Genomic DNA, 14,643 nt, shown 5'->3' with positions numbered 1-14,643 from the left:
CCTGTGTGCCAAACGAGTCCAAGACAATTACACCATGGTTTTTTGAGAACAGTGAATCGGTTATTGCATTTTCAAATAGTTGGGAATCATGATCTAGGAATTGCATGGTCAACTCATACAGAGTTCTGTAGGATTTTTTATCAAATGATAGAGTGTACAGTGGAATTCGATTCACTTTGCACACAAGGTTAGATAAACCAAAAAAATTAAAATCCTGGGTGGATGCAGTCCAGGATCCAACGGCACTGGCATTCTTTACAAAGGCCAAAGAGAGTGTTGATAGGATTTGTCCATTGATAAATGATGAATCGGTATAACTGCGAGAGCCAGTGGCAATATGACGTTGATTAGTGATCATATGGGGGACAAGAAATTTAATATTGTTATCGTTGGCTCTTAGCTTTTCCACTGCCAATGCAACAGAGCTCATAACCTGTTGTTTTCGAACATGAAGAGTTGCTGAAGTGATGATACCATTTGCAGTGTTTTTCTCAAAATGAAATTTGATGGAGCTAGTTGTAACTTTATGTCAATCTTGACACTGGGAGGCAACCATTGGGATATATTGAATGTCTCATGATTTAATTTTCCCACTGGATGATACTCTTGGGTCACTGCAGCTGTTAACTCACCTTCAGTATCAACACCTGATCTATATTCATAGCCCAACGCCTGTCCTCTGAACTCCTTATACGCCTTTGGTGTCATCATCATAAATTGTATGTAGCTTGCATAGTTTAATAAATTATTGCTAGTGCTCACCTATGTTCCATTAATAAATACATTAATTTGTTTGAACAAGTTGTATAGGATACAGTTTTCGTAGGACAGGCTATCGGCAGCAGTGGGAGTTGTATTGTTTGTCTTTCTCTTCACCGCAACATTTAAATCAATAAATGTTGATGATAAATCAATGAAATAGTCTTCATTGGAAAATATCTGAAAGTGTATATTTTCCAACAGGGGTTGTTGGGGATGAAATTGTTCATAGTACCCATATTTGACACTGACATCAACATTTTCAGCATTTAATAGATTCATTGAGGAGCTGATTGATGGATGCGATTCTTTATGGGGGAGATAGGTCATCTTAAGAGAAGAAATCCTTCTTTGATCTAACAATCCTTTTTCTTCTGCTACTTATTGGTCTTCGTCCTTTATTCCTCAAAGTCGTTATAGATGTCTTTCGCTTCCCACCTGGTAGAGACTGATGAGTGAATGATGACCACGCACCCTTTTTAATCCCTTCCCATTTTGCTGAGATATTAATTGCTCGCCAATGGTTCTTGCTGACGATCTAATATTTTCTTTAACAGTCTCGTTGAAATTTTTACCCAATCCCCAGTCCTGTAGTGTTGAGGCAGAAAAATTTGATACAGCAGGCACACGATTTCTTCTGGCAAGGGGTAGTGCAGAAAGAAATAGCCTAGCAAACCAGCTACCAAGACCATAGCCAGACATTGTAGTACGCCCCTTGTAATAGGCCAGTCCATGACCTATTTGACAAGGAGCCAGAGCACCAACATAGTAGTCGATATCTGTACTGACAAATGGAATTCGTCTATTGTTCATCTTAAGCAGTGATTATGGGTTGAAAATGACATGTAATCTCAGCTAAAGCTATTGATATTGGTAGAGGGACCATTAATTTGTTTTTTACGATTTACTGACAGATTTCCAAATATGAAGTGTTTTTAGCAACAAAGTGAAGATGCTTTATATTATAGTGATTATTTGAAAAAAACTACGTTTTCTAAAGAGTTAAAGAGGCTGAGTCACAAGTTCGAACCTTAAAACGTACAGGGATTAGAAGGTACAGTTGGGGGGCTGCCGCCCCCAAAACCCCCCGCTTTTGCAGCCTTTAAATAAAAAATAATTTTAAAATGAAAGTAAGGAGCGACATTAAAACTTAAAACGAACAGAAATTATTCCGTATATGAAAGGGGCTGTGCCCTCCTCAACGCCTCGCTCTTTACGCTAAAGTTTTTATTGATTAAAAAAAAGAGTTGTGAGAAAGTCAAACTTTAGCGTAAAGAGCGAGGCGTTGAGGAGGGCACAGCCCCTTTCATATACGGAATAATTTCTGTTCGTTTTATGTTTTAATGTCGCTCCTTACTTTCAGTTTAAAAAAATTATTTAAAGGCTGCGAAAGCGGGGGTTTGGGGGCGGCAGCCCCCCAACTTTACCTTCTAATCCCTGTACGCTTTAAGGTTCGAACTTGTGACTCAGCCTCTTTAACTCTTTAGAAAACGTAGTATTTTTCAAATAATTTCTGCACGTTTTTGTACAGTTTATTACTTATTATTGCTTGACTAACTGTTAGACGATTGTGTATTATTCTTTTCTTTCTCGAAAGGGTGTTTTAAGGGTCGACCTTGTAACTCCGCCTCTTTAACTCTTTAGAAAACGCAATTTTTTTCAAATAGTTTAAAAAGAAAACTGAGTTTCTTTTTTAAACTTTAAATTCAGTAAATAAAAAATTTCCTCTGACAGGGAATCGAACCCGGGTCTTCCGCCTGACAGTCAGGAGTATCTACCGCTCTACTAAAGAGACACAATTGTAATTGTATTTTAGTAAGTGGAATCTATTTTTGACGCAAGCAAATCCCCACAAAACTTGATATTTGGTTTTTGTAAAACAGGGAAGGAGTGATCAGATTGAGCAGAATTTCGAGGATAAGCTCCCAGGCCCCAGGAAAGCTTATTTTCTAAATTTCAACCTAATCGGACAACGTTAAAGGGGGGCTGTGGTCGAAGGGTCGAAACTTCCAGCCCACTTTTAGTGGCTATATTTGGTTTTTCGAAAACAGTTAGCTCGCGGGCCCTAGGAAAGCTTAACCTCTAAATTTCAACCTAATCGGACAACGTTAAAGGGGGGCTGTGGTCGGAGGGTCAAAACTTCCGGCCCACTTTTACCCCTGAAGATAAAGTCGGAGGGGGGTGAAATTTTGCACGTTTCTTAGTTTGAGCTTGGGCTACAAAATGCGATTACCGCTGTCTCTCTGCGACCGCTAGGACCGGAAATCGCTTAACATTGTGGTGGGTCGCCTCTTTATAGAGGCACAAGTGTGCCTACTTGATGAATATGCTCGTGATTGGTTTTTCGTTCAAGAACTCGTAAGAGAGGGACATTTGAATTACCGACTCTCGATGTTTCAACAAATGAGGCATAGAGATATATACAAGTGTCCGAGGAGAAGGCTGGTGGATACTCGGCAAAAATAAAATTAGTGTTTCCAGCACTTTTACATTTGATTATATTAAGTTTAATGCCAAGAATATCTTTTAGATTATCATTGAGAATAACCTTTTCATTGGCAATGGGTGAACTCCAAAGATCTTCCCCTCTTCCTTTGAATAGTTGAAATGAAACGCTCCTTTTTTGCGAGCGGAAGTTCCTTTCCGCTCGCAAGTATCAAATGTATCATGATCAGAATGATGAACTTCCGTTGGGGTTGAGTTGCACAATGATCGATGGGGTCGTTGATTATAAATCAACATGATTTTATCGAAATCATGAATAAAAGCAGCCATATTTTTTAATGTACAATATCTTGAAATTAAAAGTCGAATAATTCATATCAATCGTTCGATCAATGCTGCAATTATAGGACAATGACTATGATAGAGCATTGTTTTGTATTTCATTAGTACTTTATCGACATGTGGATTAACAAATTCACTACCGCGATCCGTTTGAATTTTTTATATGAATCTTGTTCAAGAATACTTTCTATAGCCTGAGCAACTTCAACACCTCTCTTTGTCCGCAATGGAATGTTATATGCATAACGACTAAAACATTGATTGCAAGTAGAATGTACTTGTATGGCGTATTGTGGCGCCTTTGAATCTCATCTAGAGTTGAGAGATCTGCTTGCATTATATGCCCTGGGGAAAAGGCTTTGGTTTTTCGATATTGATTAGCACGAAGCCTATGATTTCTATGCAGAGTGTAACTTAATTCATTTTGTAGGTATTCTTGTACACTTTTAGTGTGAACACCAGTGATTTTGCAAAGAGTGGTGGGGGAACTCAAACTTCCCACTTCACCAATATTTTCATAAACACGTTTCAGAACTTCAACCATTTTGAACGTAAACAGGTAGTGTAAAGTCCACTACCCTTTTGTATACTAGCGGGTGGTGGTGGTGACGCTGAGTTGATATCAATATGCCTTCACTTGTTTCTAGCTATCAGCGGTGTGCTCCTCATCGTCAAATCAATGTTTCAACTAGGTGTGCTAGTATTTTCCAAGATTGATTGAAAATCTTCTTGTTCTTCTTCTTCATGTTTTAATTTTGATGAGGAAAGACCATGTTCATTTAATTTTTTTAAGAATTTGCCTATTGCTAATAACGCTTTTGGGGAAGTTTTATGTATTTAGAAAGTTGTATAGATAGTGTCAAATGATAAAACTTCTTTACGATTTGTAACAATATCATAAATTAAATCAAGTAGATTATAGCTCTTCCCTTGAATTATAATTCCTTTCCCATTGCTATCAAATTGAATATGATCTTGACAACTTTCCATGAGATATGTTATGAGTCGTTTATTTTGTTAACGATATGAGTATGGCATTATATTTCCAAAGCTCGACACTATTGAATCAAATTCCTCCTTCCTTAATTGTGTTCCAGCAGCAGTAGAAGAAGAATCCTGAGGAGATGTTTCTTTTTTGATCAATGACACTCATATTGACTGGTTTCGCAAGATAGGGCTTATGCTTGTCCACTCGGCGAAGTGCATCTTGAAGTAAAAGTAGTTGTTTATCATCGTCAGTATTCTCATTGTCAATGAATTTACTCGGTTTTCCTCAAAGTGTTTCACTGGTGAAAGAGCAAGTTCTATTGGAGTCAATTTATAGGGTTTGGCCATCTAGAGAAAACTGTTTACAAGTCCTGCAATTATTGGCAGTAAAAGTGTAAAAAAGCTACTGCCCACTTGAAGAAGACGTTTCCTCTTTAAAATTTGCCTTTCTTTTTACAAGTCATTGCACGTACAATGGAACAATGTGGCTTTTTCTGTTGTTTAACTACTTCTGGCAGTTGAAAATTGCCCTCAGTTAAATTTAAGCAAAGTTCAGATATTAGATTAATGAAATCGTTGTCAATACCATGTTGGAGTATGGCTTTCCTAAGTTGGGGTTTTGAAGTGCTTAGAACGGAAAATAAATGCCTAGTTTTCATGCAGTTTTTTTCAGTGTCATGATGGCAACTAATAGCCTTTTTTACTGTTCACGGGGAGATATACTGTAATTTCATTGTCAAAAATATCTGTGACTACACGTAAATCCTCGGGTGGATTTTGATTAAGATCCAATAGAATGTAGCCGTAGGGTTTATTAGTTGCCTAATTGTAAGCTGAAAGTAGAAATTATGGGGCGCCGGGGTATATTTGTTTATTGAGAGTTACTAGCGATATAGAATAACGAACACCTCTCTAGATGATATAGTAGGTACAGTTCAAAGCAAGTGTTCGCATACATTTGCTCTGATGAAAGAGATTGTGTAGAACTAGAGTAAGGAGATCTGTTCATGATGTGAGTGAACAGTAAACAATTGTAGCATTTTCTGGGACCATTGTTCAATGGATTCAGCTAAATCATCAATAATCAGCCAAGAGGTTTGGTTCAATAATGTCTAAAACATCAAGTCCCTGTATGAATTGTACCTGTACCGATGTAGCAATAGCTTCTATTTTATCGTATGACTCCTACCAAATACTGTGGCAATAGCAGTTTTTTTCGACTTTTCTATAAACATTTTATCTCAATTTTTAATTATTTTAGTTAAGAGTGTCGTTTTGCCTGACATTGATGGACCACACAAAAAGAACATGAATGGTGTTTCAAATTAATATATATTGATGTTCGCTTCAAAAGCTCACCTACAACTACCTGTAGACTATGGATGGCTAACGAATAAATAGTTTCCCTATTACTACTATTCAGTTCAAGAATAATAAGAAGATTAAAATCAAGAAAGAATCATATTTTCTCTTATTATTAACATAAAAGCAGCACTTTACAAATAATGCAATTAGAAAAAAGCACTTTAAACAAGAAGAAAATACACATAATCAAGATATTTTGTTTTATTTATTTATTTATAACAAAACATAAACAATATTTATTTGAAATAGGCACTAGGAAAAAAAACTTTTTATTAAACAAAGCACTTAAAATAATATCATACTTTTTTTATTTATTTGTAACAAAAATTATAACATTTATTTTAAATAGCCACTAGGAATTTATTATCACAATATAAAATAATATCACATTTTTTATTTATTTACAACAAAAAATACAACACATGGGGGTCCCCCATCCCCCGGGGGGTGGCCGCTGCGGGTTCCGATGGCCGAGGGGTTCCCTGCGGCGGACAGAAAGCGCGGGGGGGGGCCGCTGCGGTGGGCTGGGCCGGGGCCGGAGGGGGCATCATGATGAAATAACTCTACTTTGCATATTGAAAATTATGAAGAAATAACTCTGCCTTGCACATATTGAAAATTTATTAATTTTGATAAAAAAGAAATTCCCAAAAACACCCACCACCCATTTTGTATGTTGAATGAATTTAACTTAATTTTTCCAGACCGAAGTGTTTTCTATACTCTACACATTCAACTCGGTCTGAAATTAGATAGTGGCCGTGTGGTAGTACCTTCACACCATCCTCAAGTACATCAAATTTTTCCGATATGGCCGACAAGGCGTTTTTCTCAACTCTAACTGTGTAGTTTTTAAATTGTAAAGAGTGAATCGCCATGACTTTTGCTCTTGGGACTAAACTACGTTCAACATAGTTTCTATAAACACTCACATTAAAATTACTTTTTACAAAGTGTGTTGGCACCTCCTTGAAAACTTGTTTTATATCCTTGTTGTGCGTTTCCAAACAGTATACCTTCTACCCAGGAAACACACCACTGGATATCAGATCGCTTCCCGTTTCAGATTTTAGCATTAACAATTGATTTTGGGCGTGGCGTTTGACTAGCTCTTGATAGAGGGATTCATTCCAGTCGGTGTAGTCCATCCGTGAGCTAATGTACTCTCCATTTTCCAAATCATTCAACAATTTTTCATTTTAATTTTCAACAGGAGTGAATCAGTGTCCCCGTAATGCATTTGAACTCGTCCCTTAATCTCCCATTGTACCTTGTATGAGAACTAATGAAATGGAAGAATGAGTTTTTTTATATTTCTACTATTGTACTCCCACCTGCAGTATTCTTATTTAAAATATCGTTTCTTTTCTTGTGATTTAGGAGCACCATATTAGAGTCAATGATTGTGAACGATGTGAAGTTTGGATCCGCAATGATTCGAGCACCGATTGGTTACAATGTCATAGCGACTTCTGTCTCGTACACTTTCGGACATTTTACCGAAGGTTGAGTTCAAAATGAGTCTATAGATTTCCTTCTCAACCTTGGTTTTTGCTTGTGAACGTTTACTGACAAAGGTGTCAATAAACATTTTCATATAAGGCTCTTGTCCCAATTGGAGGGCTCTATGAATCTTTTTGACTTTGAAACCATTAGACACCATCCATCTCAATAGCATGAACAACGAAGATGATGAACAATGATATTCTGTTTCGGGTTAAGGTCAGCAATAAGTTTTGGCTTTGAAGGCACCCAGTGCATACTCCCATCCTCTACTAAAGATAAATTGTTGGGACTAAGAGAGTCCCTACCAACTGCTCTATTTATGCACGGGAAAACAAAGTCTTTTACCGAGTCATGGATTTCCATGGGATTTCACCGTCAATTTCAAAAAACCATCGTTGCGCCCAATTCTCCTCAACGGTAGCAATGCTGGGGAAATTCGAAGCACAAGAATCGTTAAGCCATTTGTAATTGCAAGACGGCAAACAATAGTGAGACATCACTGTCGGATAAAGGGAACTCATATCCAAAAAAACTGCATCTGACTTTTCATCGGTGTGCTGTCCGGTCGGATCAGTTTTCATGATAAATTGCGCCATTCGCTGTTTTAATAAGACTGGTCAATGCCATGCGCATGCAGTCTTCACACACCCCCCCCACGACTCAACTACATCCAGCACTTGCATGGTATTAATAGAGTCTCTTTGCGCGTGTGCATAAGAGACCCCTATGGTTTCATGTATTTTAACATAACTTGGATTTGACGAATCGTACAAGTCCTCTTTCCCTAATTCCTAGTACCATCAGCAATTTCTCCCTTGCAAACCCAACATATTTTACGATTTTCAATGGCCAATCTGTTATCTGGTGATAGAACCATAGGATAGTTTTTGTAAAGTAGGCAAGAAATTGCGCCATTCGCTGTTTTAATCAGACTGGTCAATGCCGTGCGCATGCATTCTTCACCCCCAACGACTCAACTACATCCAGCACTTGCAAGGTATTACTGGAGTCTCTTTGCGCGTGTGCGTAAGAGACCCCTATGGCTTCATGTATTTTAACACGATTTGGATTTGACGAATCGCACGCGTCTGAGAGTTTCGATTCGCAGTCCAAAGCGATCTTGTTGCTCTGCCGGAGCGAGTTTTGGAAGCTCCTAAAACGTAAGATCGCCCTATCTCCGCTAACCGTTTCCAAAGCCTGGTATCCATGACGTTTAAAGTGTTTCATGTGATGCTTTAGCTTTAAATCAGTCCAAAATCTCCAGAGGCATGTTGAACAATAGTAATGTGCACCCTGTTTTTTACCCTTCCCCAGAACCCTACTAATATTTGTAATTGGATTAAAATGTCCTATTAAATCAACCTCTGAAGGAGGTGTGTATAGAAGCCAGAACCAATGCTGCACTGATTCAATAGACGGAGCCCTGACTGGAAATAATACACCCTTTTTATCAGAACGCTGACCCTCTTCAAATCCTGTTTCATGCTGTAACACCGTACCACGAATCTTTAAATGTTCATTAGCCCGCTCAAAAATATCTATTCCTTTTAATGTTACAGGAAATTGACCATTTAAACAATTAAAGTCTAATTTAGGAAACTTTGACCCATCCCCATAAGCTGCCAATTTGTTCAACTCTCTCTTAGAGGCATCCTTCAATAGGGGACAAAAAGCAGCAGTCAAAAATGCATACTTGAAACACTGTAGCATCGCATCGAAACAGATCCGTTGTATTCCTTTACAGCCCTCTAAATCTGAATATATTTTAATTCAATTACCCTCCCTTCCCAACGCCCACCTCTTAAAATAAAATCTTTTTTAAATTTACAAATATTAACGATTAAATTTTCAATAAATAAAACAACCGACCCGCTACCCCTCTGATTATAATTGTTCAGTTTAGTTACGATGCTGTTGACCCAATCCAAAAAAACTCCTCATAGTTTCCATATGCGGGCTAATTGCTAACATCTCTGTATGCAAGTATTTTGAACAGAGTTCGCTCACATTTTCATTTAAAAAATATATACTTAGTGTTTTTCATGCTTTTAAACTGTCCCTCCCTCTCCACGCCCCTATATGTTGTTCCAAAAAGGCTCGAATATTGTTAACATATGAATAAGTAATAGCCAGGGGTTATGTTACTATACCCCCTAGCGTTAAAGAATTGAAGGGATCACCGAAATTAGCCCTGTGGACATTACTCTGGTGCAAGGCAGAGTTAGACAAGAAAAAATCTGGTAGCATAAATGTATGTGGGGCTAATTGTTCACTACTCTGATCAAGCTCAATAGTGAGGGGTGGTATAAAATCTTCAATAGCACCACCACCACTACCAGTCTTTTCAATTGCAATAGTGGGGCGTGGAGTGAAATCACCCGATTCACTGAGGATACCTTCCACGGTGTTTGGGGATAGTTTATCTAGCCAACCTGCATTGTCTTGTGACGGAATTTGATTATGACTATTAACAAGCGAACCTGGTTTAGATACACATGTGGGTGTATCCCCCAAATATTAATTTATAAACATAATTTTCCATTCCAGTTCCTCAGTCATAAACATATCACAAATTAGATCCTCCAAGCTACCTATATCCCCAAAACATTCATTTAAAAAGGCCCTTTGCCATTCAAGATTATCATTAACTGTAACACTATCCAGAGAATACATTTGTGAAGGCTCATTGAAAGTAAATGCTCCTTGAACTGATGTTGATGGAGACGATAATTCACTGATGTTAATCTATAACAACATGATTTATTTTCCATGTGCAATATCCACTATTTTATAAAGTAAAAAAACTGTGCCAATTTTTTGCTCCACCCCGTCAAAATTTACTTTTCTCCACTATTATGTTGGCTAAAAACTTTTCCACTTCTATCGCATAAAGTACCTGCAGCCAACTTAACCACTTTTATATTTCGCCTTTTTACGATATGATTTTGACAGAAAATAATTAAGCAGAAAAAATCCCCGTAGTTATTTAGTAGTTTATAAGAATACAAGAAGTAAATTTTGGCAAAAACGAATGGAACAGAACAAAGTATGATAAAAATATTTGTCACGGAGTCAGCAATACCTCACTAGGAAGCGACATCCTATTTTTCGTATAGATCATTGAGATTTCTATGCGCTTCTAGTCACATGTTTACCGGCTACTAAATAAGTACCAAAAGTCCTATAATGTATCAAAGTTAAAACACTATCTAATTAAGAGAGAAATATGTTTTTTCGTTTTTTGCTCCCCCCCCCCGTCAAAACTTACATGTCCACTACAATCATATAAAGTACCTGCAGACAACTTAACCAGTTTTACATTTCACCTTTTTACGATATTAATTTCACAGAAAATACATGTCCACTACAATCATATAAAGTACCTGCAGACAACTTAACCAATTTTACATTTCACATTTTTACGATATTAATTTCACAGAAAATAACTGAGCAGAAACCAGCCCAGTACTTATTTAGTAGTTGGTAAGCAGATAAGAAGTGAATTTTGGCAAATGCCAATGAAATAAAAGAAAGTATGATAAAAAATATTTGTCACGGAGTCAGCAATACCTCACTAGGAAGCGACATCCTATTTTTCGTATAGATCATTGAGATTTCAATGCACTTCTAGGCACATATTTACCGGCTACTAAATAAGTACCAAAAGTCCTATAATGTATCAAAGTTAAAACACTATCTGATTAAGATAGAAATAGGTTTTTTTTTCGTTTTTTTCTCCATTTCCCTCTTCTTCTTCTTCTTATCAAGGAGGCACACTTATGCCTCTATAAAGAGGCGACCCACCACAATGTTAAGCGATTTCCGGTCCTAGCGGTCGCAGAGAGACAGCGGTAATCGCATTTTGTAGCCCAAGCTCAAACTAAGAAACGTGCAAAATTTCACCCCCCCCCCTCCGACTTTATCTTCATGGGTGAAAGTGGGCCGGAAGTTTCGACCCTCCGACCACAGCCCCCCTTTAACGTTGTCCGATTGGGTTGAAATTTAGAGGTTAAGCTTTCCTAGGGCCCGGGAGCTTTTCCTCGAAATTTCAGCTTAATCCAATCACTCCTTCCCTGTTTTCCAAAAACCAAATATTGCCACTTAAAGTTCAAAAAACAATTTTTCTTGTTAGCCACGCCTACAGGCCACAGTTGACAACGGATCCGGGTGAAAGAGGACTCATTCGAAGCGGAATTCGACCTGTTAGGGTCTATTGATATTTCAGACCGAAAAATTATCCCCCGAATTTACATTTACGAAAAACCTCGTTTTCCCATAAGAGGCCATGTTAATTTTTCCCACCACAGCCTCCCTTTAAAGTTGTCTGATCGGGCTAAAATTTAGGGGATAAGCTTTCCTGGGGCCTGGGAGCTTATCCTTGAAATTTCAGCTCAATCTTATCACTCCTTCCCTGTTTTCCAAAAACCAAATATCAAGTTTTGTGAGGATTTGCTTGCGTCAAAAATAGATTCCACTTACTAAAAAACAATTACAATTGTGTCTCTTTAGTACAGCGGTCGATACTCCTGACTGTCAGGCGGAAGACCCGGGTTCGATTCCCCGTCAGAGGAAATGATTTATATACTGAATTCAAAGTTTAAAAAAGAAACTCAGTTTCTTTTTTAAATTATTTGAAAAAAATTGCGTTTTCTAAAGAGTTAAAGAGGCTGAGTTACAAGGTCGACCCTTAAAACACCCTGTCGAGAAAAAAAGAATAATACACAATCATCTAACAGTTAGTCAAGCAATAATAAGTAATAAACTGTACAAAAACGTGCAGAAATTATTTGAAAAAAAACTATGTTTTCTAAAGAGTTAAAGAGGCTGAGTCACAAGTTCGAACCTTAAAACGTACAGGGATTAGAAGGTACAGTTGGGGGCTGCCGCCCCCAAAACCCCCCACTTTCGCAGCCTTTAAATAAAAAAAAATTTTAAACTGAAATTAAGGAGCGACATTAAAACTTAAAACGAACAGAAATTATTCCGTATATGAAAGGGGCTGTACCCTCTTCAACGCCTCGCTCTTTAGGCTAAAGTTTGACTTTCTTACAACTCTTTTTTTTAAACCATAAAAACTTTAGCGTAAAGAGCGAGGCGTTGAGGAGGGCACAGCCCTTTCATATACGGAATAATTTCTGTTCGTTTTAAGTTTTAATGTCGCTCCTTACTTTGAGTTTAAAATTTTTTTTTATTTAAAGGCTGCGAAAGCGGGGTTTGGGGGCGGCAGCCCCCCAACTGTACCCTCTAATCCCTGTACGTTTTAAGGTTCGAACTTGTGACTCAGCCTCTTTAACTCTTTAGAAAACGTAGTTTTTTTCAAATAATCATAGAATTAGCCCTCGAGTTAATGACACACAAACACACACACACAAACATACAACTAGCTGATTTAAAACTATGAAGAGAAAAAATAAGAATACGTAGCGTAAGTAAGCCAAAAGACACGGCATTCGTCTCGTGGAGTTTGCATAATTAAGATAGCCACGAAATATGCATTGATTTTACTTTTCACGAGAAGTGCCTAGATCGGGTTTTGCTACGTAATGTATTATTTTGCAAATCAATTAGAATGCTAACAATCTTGAAAGAGCCTTTTTGCTACAACCACAGAAAGAAATGAGTTTACTCTTGATTTACGAAACTATCAAAATAAGAGCAGGATATCTAGCCCTTCTTGTCTCGTAATTAGAGAACTATAGCTTTGAAAATAGTTTTTAAACACTCGTAAACAAAAAATGGCTATTTTTTATCTTTTCTTAATTCATGGACACATAAATGTCTAGCATATGGCAATGCAATATAAAAAAGGTATCCGAATGTCAGTAGATCATTGCTACAGGGCTCCGTCTCTGATTGGCCAAGGCACGAAGAGCTGATCTACCCTGCACGGAGAACGAGATGGAAGATAATCACTTTCTGGTGAGTTAAAAAAGACGTTTTAACTCAGCCGAAAGTAAAAGTTAAACGGCAATCAACTTGATTAATAGGGAATTTTCATTGCGAAATTGTAAGTGCATTATAAACTTGAATAAAAAAATATGGGGTTATTATGGATTTCCATTTATGTAGAATGGGAATAGTGATTTTTGCGCCCTCACCAGCTCTTTCCCCCCAAACACAAGAACTCCATTACCTAATATGCAAAACTATCTGATAAGGGCACTTACACCAGAAATTGCAGGTAACTCGTCAAATATATCCTGTCTATTAGATGGCGGTGCATAGCTGATTACACTTCCCCTTGCCATGTTCAATGATCTGATTAGGTCCATATCAGTGGTGCCAGAACCGGCATTGAGCTTTGGTTGCTTTTGTTCAGGAAGACTTTGACCAACAATCCCCTGGAATAAAAATTAATTTTCAGTTTTTTCCTCAGGTAACTCCCTCAGATAACTTATAGGGTTATAGGGTTAAACTCGTAAAAAAAAATTGTCACGGAGTCTGTAATACCTCACTATGAAGCGAAAACCTATTTTTCGTATAGCATCTTTGAGATTCCGGTGTGCTTCTAGTCACATGTTTACCGGCTACTAAATAAGTAGCAAAAGTTAAAAACACTATCCGATTAAGATAGAAATAAGTTTTTTCTTCTCTTTTGCTCCACCCCCTCTTTTTCTTCTTAATCAACAATTAGCCCATGAGTTTATTCACACACACACACACACACACATACACATATAACTAGCTGATTTAAAATTATTAGGGGAAAAAATAAGAATAGGCGAATGCAAAAACATAAAATGTGACAAGAAGTATCTAAGCCCCTTAGGTTCTCGTTAATCTACCATCCGTAGTATATTTTCATTGCGAAATTGTAAGTGTATTATAAACGTGAATAAATAAAAGAAAGAATAATACTAGTTGTAGGCGGAGCCTAAGCTATCAATATTTAAAATATAACATACATAAAAATAAAACGATTTTGTTTATTAGTTCCATCAGGTTTTTCAGAATATTAATAATCATCACCCCCTCCACAATACCAAAGCCCACGCAGGATAAAAGAAAAAAAATGTATGTCTTTTTTTCCTATTATGAACCTATGAGATATTTTTTCAAGCTAGTTAAGAACCCTTTTTTAGCGAAAATACCCTGTAGCTGAAAAGCTGCTACAAAACATGTGAATTTGCGTTAGGTAGTTACAGGAGTTCGCTTTCTGTGAGAAACCCAGATGCCAGATAGTTAAAAGGTAACTATAAGAAAAAGATGTGTTTTTTTTGTTAATCCAAGAATAAAAAT

General features: G+C 37.3%; 1 protein-coding gene across 1 annotated transcript in view; it reads right to left on the bottom strand.

Moving 5' to 3' along the window:
• Positions 1-13,683, bottom strand: part of LOC148942604 (cell adhesion molecule 2-like) — a 179,136-nt gene extending 165,453 nt beyond the window's left edge. The window contains exon 1 of the mRNA XM_089102314.1: positions 13,572-13,683. The gene's annotated coding sequence lies outside the window, so the exon portion shown is untranslated. The remainder of the gene's footprint in view (positions 1-13,571) is intronic.
• Between the last annotated feature and the right edge of the window lie 960 nt (positions 13,684-14,643).

Source organism: Artemia sp. Qi Xiang Cuo, chromosome 16 (assembly GCF_049724085.1).
Source record: "Artemia sp. Qi Xiang Cuo chromosome 16, ASM4972408v1, whole genome shotgun sequence".
Taxonomy (NCBI): Eukaryota; Metazoa; Arthropoda; class Branchiopoda; order Anostraca; family Artemiidae; genus Artemia; species Artemia sp. Qi Xiang Cuo.
The sequence above is the reverse complement of the archived record's forward strand: the minus strand, read 5'-3'. Positions and strand labels throughout refer to the sequence as shown.